Source organism: Ostrinia nubilalis, chromosome 27 (assembly GCF_963855985.1).
Source record: "Ostrinia nubilalis chromosome 27, ilOstNubi1.1, whole genome shotgun sequence".
NCBI classification, from domain to species: Eukaryota; Metazoa; Arthropoda; class Insecta; order Lepidoptera; family Crambidae; genus Ostrinia; species Ostrinia nubilalis.
Window position 1 is genome coordinate 1895805 of NC_087114.1, and position 10985 is coordinate 1906789.

Below are 10985 nucleotides of genomic sequence, written 5' to 3' on the forward strand. Positions count from 1 at the left end.
TTAATCAACTGTAAATTATTTTTAACACAGATAAATAGGTGACATTAAATTGTTACTGACAGCAAAAATATGTACAGTCATGTACAACGGTCTTAATAAATTAATAAAATATAGTATTGTGCGTGGGTAAAAAAGCATTTGAAGGCATAAAATTCCAAATTACCAGTGCTGTAATCGGTCTACTTTTTAATCTGTGATTGAATAATCAAGAATTTTTATTTAATTATTTTCTAAAAGTAAAAATATGAATTTTGGGTAGAACTGACTTTTTTCTACTAAAACGTATTTTTTTCGTATGCTCTTCTCTGAAGATATGATTTTTAATTTATTGATCTCTTAGAAATTAAATGTATAAATATTAACATTGGCATATTATAATATAAATCGTGGTCATTAAAACACATTATTTTCTTCTACCCATTTTTCATTATTTTCATGACGTACAGTCAAACATACAAGAATTTTAGAGTTTTTTTAGTGATTTTTTATGAGATTCACTCGAAACTTTTCTATTTTTGTATGCGTGACTTAAAAATGTGTTTGTTTTTATGTGTTTTTTACATATTTTATTTAAATATAAGTACTCGATAATATGGAGGTGCTATAATTTTGTAATAATTGTTTTTAGGATTTATTATTTTTAAACATATTTTTACGATGATATTTCCGTTTTGACTTTGTCGTTTCGATAAAATAAAATATTTTAAAAGTTATTCATTATTTTTGTATGTCAAACACATAAAGCAATAGGATAAAATAATGAGCATTTATTAATATTAAATTATTCTATGAAAATCATAGACGAAAGCAATTTTTTTAGTCAAATCGGACGTATCATATTTTTTTATATCTAAAAATTAATTTGTAAGTGCATAATGTGTTATTTTGTAGCAATAAGTTGAATTACGTCTAAGCTTTATTCTCTATGTTCCTGTGAAATTCCGATTGTCTATGGCCGATTTTTTGGTTCAAAAAGTTTTTTCTCAAAAAATTGCAATTAATTTTACAGTTTAATTCTGGATAGTATTAAAATTATCTAAATAATAAAGGACGTCAGCTGATTCAGTTAATTGATAAAAGCTAACGATTAGAAATATAATTAGATTTAATCTTATCTAAGTCTATCACCGTTCTAACGTGTGATCGGAAAAATATCTGCAAGTAGATAGTCATAATTACATTAAAATAATCTTAAATTACATTCGCACATGAAAAAACTCCTTTTCACTCTATCCGACGTAAAAAAAACATTCATGTTGATTTTAATTTCTTTTTGATTCAGGTTTTTTAGAAAGATCAAAATTGTTTTGTGGATTTTTTTGTACAATCGCGTACAGTTTTTTTTAACTTATGACATCATGCTAAGTTTTTGATTCTTAACTCATTATAACAATAAAATATAGTAGTTAGGAATAATCAATGTGGTTTCTTTTGAATATTTTTTTTTTTATTTAAATTTAAAATTATTTTCAATTTTGTTTAATATGTTCTAAAGAAACCACACTCACTTCCCTAAGATAATTTCAAAATTAAAACGTATTGTAACATAAATAAAAACCATAGTATTATTCGAATAAAATTTCTTCTTAGCCTTCGTATAGTGAATAAAATAAAATAACTCGGAAAAAGCGTACTGTAAAGATAAATTAAATTAACCATTTTTATACGAAGGATCGTATAGCTTAGAAAATAAAATTAAAAGCTTTATTTCAATTTGCAATGATTAAAAATGATTTTATCAAGTAATGACAATTTAATTAAATCATTAATTGTACAGCGAATCGCAGAAAGGTTTATATAAATATTGTTGATCGTGTGTAAATATTATATAAACATCTTTTTAAGCGATGTGCGATCTCTAAATGATAAGACAGCGCTGAGGCACGTTTAAAAATAGTGAAAAATAATGTTTGTTTGGTCCAGTCATTCAGCGTCAAATAGTTCGTGATCGTGACACCCAAAGTAGCCAAAAATCTTTGTTACAATGATGGGTTTTCGCGAATGAAAGATCCGCTAGATGGCGGGACGTGGATGTGGGGTCTGACTGCTGCGTGATTGGTGGATTTTGACATATCTGTCAATGTCATGTCAAAAATAACCAATCATGCAGCATTTGGACCTCGCGTCTACGTTTTGCCATCTGGCGGATTTTTCACTCGCGAAAACCCTTATTGGAATCAGGTTGTGTTGTCAACTTTTTGGCCACTTTGAACTACTGACTGTACCATATTCGGAACTTATCGGATTATTCCGTAAGTTTCGAACTCAAAATAAAGAGTGAAAATTATTAGAAAGAGATTGAGTGGCATCAAAAACATTATTTATTTAGATCTTTTTTATAAATCCTAAAAATGTAATCACAATATTATACAAAAACCAGTGCAGATCATAACTAAACCATGACCTAGTGGTTCGTGTAACAGACCACAACGCCCGGTTGCGGGTTCCAATCCCGCAGAGACCAATATTAGTGAGGGCCCTTTTCCATGTGTTCTCACAAAATTTTTGTGGGATAATGCATTACTGTATCCCGTATAACTGGACTGTCGTGTGAACACACAAGTGTGTGTATGTAATTCGAACTCATCAGTTTTTTACGGGACACTGCAAACGGAATGTTTGTGTTATACTACTTACTTAACGGAATCCTGCAGAAAACGGAAAGTCGTCTTGGGAAAGAGCCCCATGTTCATTCACATCAGTTTTAACAACTATTATCTCCTCTCCAAACCAGTGCTATCAAGTCATTTAGAGTATTGTCGCTGTACATTTAAACTAGTTGGCTGTAGACATTACGTATTACGTGAAAAAATGCGATTTTTATTGGTTACCCCAATAGATAATACCCGCCTATTTTTTCTCTCCTAATCTTAAGATTTAAAAATAAGGTTTATGCAGTTTTTGGGAAATAAATTACTAAGGCAGATACAAGAGACCGAAGCAGGAGACCACGACCATTTTGATTTATGCCTCCTGTGTAGCCAGGAACTACAGCTTGACCGCTAATAACCCGACCAGTGAAGGCTAAGTTTGTCCCGGGGGAAAGTTAAATGTCATTGGACCCGCAACGAAATTAATCAGAAGAACATAGGCGTTCGAAGTTAAGGTTCAAAGTCCAGTGAAAAGCGGATGACAGGAGACAAAACAAAGGTTTTGTTTTGTCTTCTGTCAACCATGAGTACTATGTTAAAAAATATATAACAGATTTTACAGCGCCCCTAGCGGTTATTCTTAAGAACTAAAATTTGTAATAGATTTTAATACGCCTCCGCTAGCGATTACGTTTAATGTAAACTCATGGTGAACCTTCTGATGCTTATACATTGCTTAACATTGCTTAAATTCAATTTACGATCGTAGATTCCCTCGGTCTTTTGTCTCTGTCTAGACGTGAACGCTATATACAGTTCAACACAGTATAAAGGACGTAGCACACTTATCGACCCGGAAAGGCGTAACCGTATCAACTCGATGCGGTCAGTATTCTTTGTATGAAACGTACTGCAACGCACACTTATCCGCACCGTAACGTAAACGCCTCGCCTCGCGGTTGACAGCGAGCAAAAGGCGATACGGTGTTGACTGTACCTTTCCGAGTTGATAAGTCTGCTATGACCTTCTTTTATGGAACTACCAAATTATTTTTCAGTGATTAGTAATAAGTCTATTGTTTAAATACGTAACACTATTGTTTATGATTGTATTTAATTTTAATTATGTGTTATTCTTATTTCCCTTCCACTGCAACGTTTATTTGCAAACGAAAGTATGCAGTATCGTAGTCTATGGTTTTGTCATAACATAATTAATTAATAACTAGCGGCCGCCCGCGACTTCGTTCGCGTGGACCCCGTCTTACCCCATTAGGGGTTGAATTTTGCAAAATCCCGTCTTAGTGAGCACCTACGTTCTAAAAGCAACCCCCATGCACAATTTGAGACTCCAAGCACTTGTAGTTTCTGAGATTTCGTGATGAGTGTGTCAGTCAGTGACCTTTTGCCTTTATAGACATAGATGTCAATTTTCCGTTAGATCTTAGGGCCCATTCCTACTGCAATCCAGCTTTGCGGGATGCAGTAATGATCACGAATGAGGATCCCGCAAAATGACTGTCGTGACTGGCTTTTTTGCTATATTGGTCAATGATTCATACATTTAATTGATATACTTTCAGCCATTTATAAAATGTCTATCTAGAATCTAGATTCTAGATAGACATATAGATAGATAAATATCAAAAGATAAATATCTAAATTTAGATAGATATCTAATTAATTTAATCCGTGTTAAACACGGACAGTCAATTTGCCAATATCAGCAATATCAAGCATGTTGCAAAAATATGCAGTGCAGTCGTACTTGAGTGTGAAACGACAATCAAAACTATTTAAACTAAGTCTGCGATTGATTGGTTGAGTTTAAAATTTTAGATCAATCATAATAGGCTAGATTCCTAAAAAAAACTTTTAGTCCGTATTATTATCAAAAATATTGACACATTTTTTATTTGTCAGTCAAAAGTTCCACGTGACGTCACAAAGTGCTACACTTTTAAGCAAATCTTGACGTTACGGGCCTCTTCTGAACACTGGCGTGCTTTATCTCTTTAAATTCTCATTATTTTGAAAAAGTGACAAATACCTACGTGTCAAGTATTTTTTGTAAAACGGATTAATTCAAACTCTTGCTTTTTTACCCAGGAAACATCCCTATTATGTTTAAAATCTACTTTTTACTAATCCTTCAGTTTCGTTTCATAATACGGACTGTAGAAATCTCGTTACTGCACTACTTTCGTGGGCAAATAAACAAAATCATTTAAAAACTTAAATCACAACTTCAGTACTGTTTTAAAATCTCTGACGAGCTTTAAAAGCAAAATGATTTTACTTAATTTACATATTTAGCTGCTCAGCTATTATTATTATTATTTATTATTATACATTTGTATTTTTATTATTTTAATTTTGATAATTTCGTGTAAAAAAATCAAGGTTATTTCAGATTTAGAAATATAGTAATATTTCAGATTCGTCATGTATCAAAAATGGAAGGTTCAAAATAGTACTATAGTATTGATTTAAGCTTATTTTAGTTTTCAATATCTACACAACGAGAAAATAACGAAAATATTGTTATTTTTTTATATTTTAATCCTCATCCTACCCCATATTTTTAAACTGTGACAATAAAAACTTCAAAGTAAAGATTTTTGGCGCCAATTCAGTGTTTGACGCATTATTGTCGCGGTTTACTAATCTGTGGAAATGTCAATTTTTTCTTATTTATCTGTGGACATTAAAATTTCCCGCCCACTCTAAAAAATTTGTAAAAAAACAACTTTATTATTTTGGAAATTATGTTTAAAATTGACTAAGCTGTTCTTAATAGAATTGACAGGCTAAAGTAATTTAATTTTCTCTTGTGTAGATATTGACGGATAGGTACTAATAAGTTAGATAAGAGAAATCTGTAGCTAGGTCGTCAGTGATAGGTCAGCTCTGTAGCGAACAAGTTATGATCTAATTTAGATTAAGGCGTACTCGAATGTTTAATCTATTAAAGTATTTAAACGAATCATTCGTTTTATTTATTTATACCTCATGACCAAAAAGCAGTCCGACAACTGGCAACACTATTGAGCTACAACCCGTACCTCTAGCATGAACAACTTTCGTCTTCGAATCGTTTGCGTATTCGAAAAAAATCGATACTCAACCTTCGAATTAAACGATAACGTGACAATTTAGACTGTCAAAATAAGTTTCGTGCAATAATTTCTCACTAAGTTCATATTACGACACGTTCACATTAGCGTTGTTTTAGTTTTCATACTAAATCTTTTGATGGCGATTCGAATACGCAAACGATTCGAACTCGAACGTTTTTCGTGCTAGCCGTGCCGGTCGAGTTAACTGCGCACCTGGCAGCAGTGACGTGACGTCTGTACGGATGCACGTGGCGAACGCGGCGAGGTGAGTGCAAGGAAGAGTCGCATTCCAGAGGTGCGCAGTTGCCTCGATCGGGTTATATTGAAAGAAATAATGATTTATTTGGCACATAGAATAAAGAGAAACAATTTTTAATATTGGGTTATTATCGCCCGAAAAATAACGATGGTTCTCGCAAAAAATGTAGTAATGAATGAAAATGGTTATGCAAACAGTGCGTCACGGATTAGATTACGTCGTGCGTGGATTAGCAATAAATAATACATTAGATTTAGAGATTTACTCGCTAATCTGTTCTACGTAATTTCTTTTGCTACTACATTGATAAGATTTCATCTAATAGGTACTTTATTGTTTTAGGATGTGGACAATTTCCAGTACAGCTAGCACGAAAAACTTTCGAGTTCGAATCGTTTGCGTAAAATTGCGTATTAGAATCGCCATCAAAAGATTTAGTACGAAAACTACAACAGCGATCTTGTGAACGTGTCGTAAAGTGAACTTAGTATGAGAAATGGTTGCACGAAAGTTCACGAAACTTATTTTGAGAATCAAAATTGTCACATTATCGTTTAATTCGAAGTTTGAGTATCGAATTTTGTCGAATACGCAAACGATTCGAAGACGAAAGTTGTGCATGCTAGAGGTACTGTCAACAACTCATCACACTTAAAATTATTGCAATAGCACAGCACATAGTGAAACTTCTCTACGTCGCCAGGCCTGGCTCACTCCGCGCGGTACATCCGATAATTACCTACAGCGAAGCGCCCCGCCGGCGGGTATTATATCAGTCGAGTGTCACGCGCGCTCCCGTCAGGACGCTGGCGTGCGTTGTAGTACCTACCTAATTCTATGATCGAAGTATTATTACAAAATGGACATAAAGAGAAAGAAATATTATTGTGCGGCGTTCGGGTGTTTAAATTCGAAAAGAAATCTCGGTAGATTTCGAAATGAAGCGAAAAAAGAGATAAATCCGGTGATTTATCTCTTTTTTCGCTTCCCAAAGATGCTGAAAGGTATGTTGGCCATGTAGGTAATCAATAAGTCTTAGGATAGTATAGGAACCTAACCTACCATGACTACTGCTCAGAATGCGTTCGTTCGTTTCAGCAAATTAATGACGTCCACTGCTGGACAAAGGCCTCTCCCAAGGTTTTCCATAATGAATGCGTACTTACCTACATACGTACCTCATTACAAATAAGTATATTAATTATTTTTTTACTAGACACTACTACTTAGACAGCAACCCTAACAGCGTAAGAAGAGTTCAGAGGCACGCGATAGAAAGAGACAAAACTTGTAGGTGAATAAAATTGTAGGTACGTAGTGCTGTGCGAGCTGGATTCCACTGTATCGCGTCGTAGCAAGACTCGCATTTATTTAAATCGTCTTGCGGAGTAATCCTTCTGTACCTGTACTATTACTTATTCTGTGACGTCGCGTCGTTTCAGCCAAATAACGTCCATTGTTCTACAAATACCCAGGACTTTCACCAGATCGTCGGTCCACCCAGAGAGGGTTGTTTACGCTAAGTTTTCTGGTCTAGTCGAGAACTTTTCTTTCTCATCTGGATTAGATCACCCAGGTGATCATAGGCGTCACTTTGGTGTCCTTCGATCACCCGTGGATGAGATCACCCGGGTGATAAAAGGACACCCAAGTGTCACCTATGATCACCTGGGTGATCTAATCCAGGTGAAAGTGGAATAGACCCTCATTAGGTACTTTAAACGAGCTTTGAACACGTCATAATTAATTTAAATTAACGATAAGTGTTTACCCATGTTGTAATTGCAATTCCACAATGTAAATAGGTGATACTGATCAATAAGATAGTTAATTACATTATGACAATCAGCACTTTTCAAAAACATGACAAATCAATCAGTTTTTATTACAAATTGTTAATTATCAGGATCTTGATTGCATCACGGACTTTTCCATTTTCCTTGTCTACATTGCGTGTTAAAATCATCATCATCATTTCAGCCATAGGACGTCCACTGCTAAACATAGGCCTTCCCCAATGCTGGTTCTGGAATGGAGGCTGTGTACCGGAAAACGCAGCGTGGGACGTCCACCTACAAGGTGGACCGACGACATCGTAAAGGTAGCAGGGAAGCGCTGGACGCAGGCCGCTACCAATCGATCAACATGGAAAGCGTGTTAAAATGCGTGTAGGAAAATCAAATATGTCTTAGGGGTACCTAGTATTACTTATTCTGTGACTTAGGTACGAGTATGATTGTGGAACGTACCATCTCCAACAGTATTTCTCCGTTTGACTCTTGGTCGACAGAACGTTTTGTTTTTATTTAGGAATTTCGTCGCCAGAACCTTCACCTGAGAACGATTCGCCAACAGAACTAAATCGTTTCTGAATATTTGAACGACAGAATCTTTCACCAAAGGATTCGGAATCGGAAAAGATACGTAAACTTTTCTTGAAATTTTGCCTGCCCACATCCAGTTGTTTTGCGCGAACTTCACTAATCATCGGTCCACTGAGTGGAAGACCTGCCTACAGTCAAGTGCCTGCCTACGCTACCTACTTTATTTATTTATTTATTTATATTATCCGGCAGACAGTGGTGACTGAGTTTGTTGCGGCGCTTCTTCTCAGCACTTGCCAAATGTTGGTCTCGAAGCGCTGGTAGGGTAAAAGATTATGAGACATGTAGAGGCTCCTTAAGAGCAAAATGACGATTTGTAAGAAATATTTATTAGTCTAAACAAATAAAGAAATTTTGACTTTGACTTACGTCTTCCGGTCCGAGGTGTCTCGAGAACTTTCTGTCCCAAAAGTAACTTGTTGATTGATTGATCTTCTTAAGTTATAAATAGAAATCACAGCTGGGTGGGTGCCATCAAAGAAAGAAAAAAATCAAATGCTGTCGTCGCGACTGAAGAATTAACCTAAAAATAATCCGGGCTCGTCCGGGATTTGAACCCGGGACCTCTCGCACCCGAAGCGAGAATCATACCCCTAGACCAACGAGCCATGCTCGGCTGTATTATATTTTATGAGTAGGTAGGCTCGTTCTTCATTTTATTATTCAAATGACCGCAACAAATTAAATACGAATAATAAAGCTTTGTGTTAAATAAGTAGTTGACGTGATTAGTAATTTATTTATTTATTGATGAGCAACATAACTTACAGAAAAACCAAAGTTAGGTAGGTATATGTAGAGTCATTCGGGGTAACAGCACGCGGTGGGTAAAAGTACGCGGTGGTCCGATCTCCGACAGGGGTGGGGGAGCCGAGGTCTGTGTTTGTAAAATAGAGTGGCGCTACTGTCGCCGTTTAGGAGCCACGCGCCGCGCCGACGCAATCTAAGTACTGGTCGCGACAGGTCGCCGAATACTTGTAGCACGCTTATTTCGTTTAATTTTTATGCCACGGAAAAGTGTGCTGTAGTTAAATGGATAGCTCTGTGCCAGTAAGTATACTATATTTCTATTGTTCATTTAATGTAGTTTTGATCTAAGTTTATCATATTCGTAAAAAGTATTTAACGTGTGTGTTGTGACTGATTATTTGGTATATTTGCCGATTGGGGTAAGAGTACGAGATTAATAGTACGCACGCGTACGTTTACCCCCGTTGCGTACTTATACCCCAAATGTAATAAAAATATCAAAAATTGTTCAATCTTTCAGAATACCTACACCAAAATGCCGAGAAATTACATAAGGAAGGCCCCTCAGCGGACCCTCATCTCATCTCAGATGACCAAATAATGAAGGCCAATTATTTTCATTTCAAAGTGTGACTATTGCCAATATAAATAATTTAAGACAAGATTCACATTATAATAGATACAGTGTGGAATTTTGTAATGCCACCTGGAGGGAAAGTACTCTTAGTAATGTAGAGGAATCGAACCAACTAAAATTTGTTAAAAATTACACCCTGTATTTTTATTGCATCGATCGTTAGGGTTAAGTTTATGGATGAAATCTCTCTAACAAACTTGCTTAAATTAAATGAAAGGAAAACCATGAAATCTTAAATTATTTTAATTATTTACAAAAAATTGTATGGTATGACGTATGACAGTGAATTTTCGTAAAATTTTCAAAAATCTTTGAATGGAGTTGTCTTTGTTTTCAAAAATTAAGGAAAGTTTGAGTAAAATTTTCTATCTACAATATTAAGAGTACTTTCCCTCCAGGTGGCATTACAAAATTCCACCCTGTATAATACAAAGAGTTCTTATTTTTTTTAATGTTAAAGTTCTTAAAATGTTATTTACAAGATTAAATAAATATTGATTCTCTTAGAAATCTGAATGCGTACGTTTACCCCGCGTGCGTAACTTTACCCTAAGACTTGCGTAATTTTACCCACACATCGGGTCAAGAGTACGCATCGGAAAAGTTTTCAGTTAAGCCTATGTAGGGCTAAAACTAATTAATCTTGATGGAAATTTTTCTTAAATAGTGAAAATTTATTAAATATTCTACAGATTTAATATCATAACATGCCAATTATACAATTCTTTATAGGTCTGGGAGGCCATCAAAAAAAAAGTGCGTGCTCTTGACCCGAATGACTCTACTCGTACATGATTATAAGACCAATAAAACTAAAGGCACAGAATAAAGGCAAGACGAACGACAAGAATAGATGCGAGTAACTAGGTATAAGTGATAAAAATTACTATTAGCATTACCGACAGTTAGTATCGATGGAATAGGATTTTCGAAGTAGGTACAGTACAGTCGGCAAGGTGGACCGCGACGACCTGATAAAGGTCTCTGGAAGGCGCTGGATGCAGGCGGCTACAAACCGTGCGATGTGGAAGTCATTGGGGCAGGCCTATGTTCAGCAGTTTAGTTGACGTCCTGTGGCTGAAATGATGATGATGACATACATAACCTATTGATAGTTCGACAACTCTCACTCCAAAATCCTGTAGTGGATCCAAGCCTTAAAGAAAATTCTAGAAGTGTTAACAAATTAGCAATACGAGAATATAAAGACGCAGTTTGTTTTGTAAACAACTAATATAGGCTATC

At 35.3% G+C, this 10985-nt stretch overlaps 1 non-coding gene across 1 annotated transcript; it reads right to left on the minus strand.

Annotated features, from left to right (window-relative positions):
* Positions 1–8889: 8889 nt before the first annotated feature.
* Positions 8890–8961, minus strand: Trnap-cgg (transfer RNA proline (anticodon CGG)). Its single transcript has one exon. It is a non-coding gene; the product is annotated as a tRNA-Pro (tRNA).
* Between the last annotated feature and the right edge of the window lie 2024 nt (positions 8962–10985).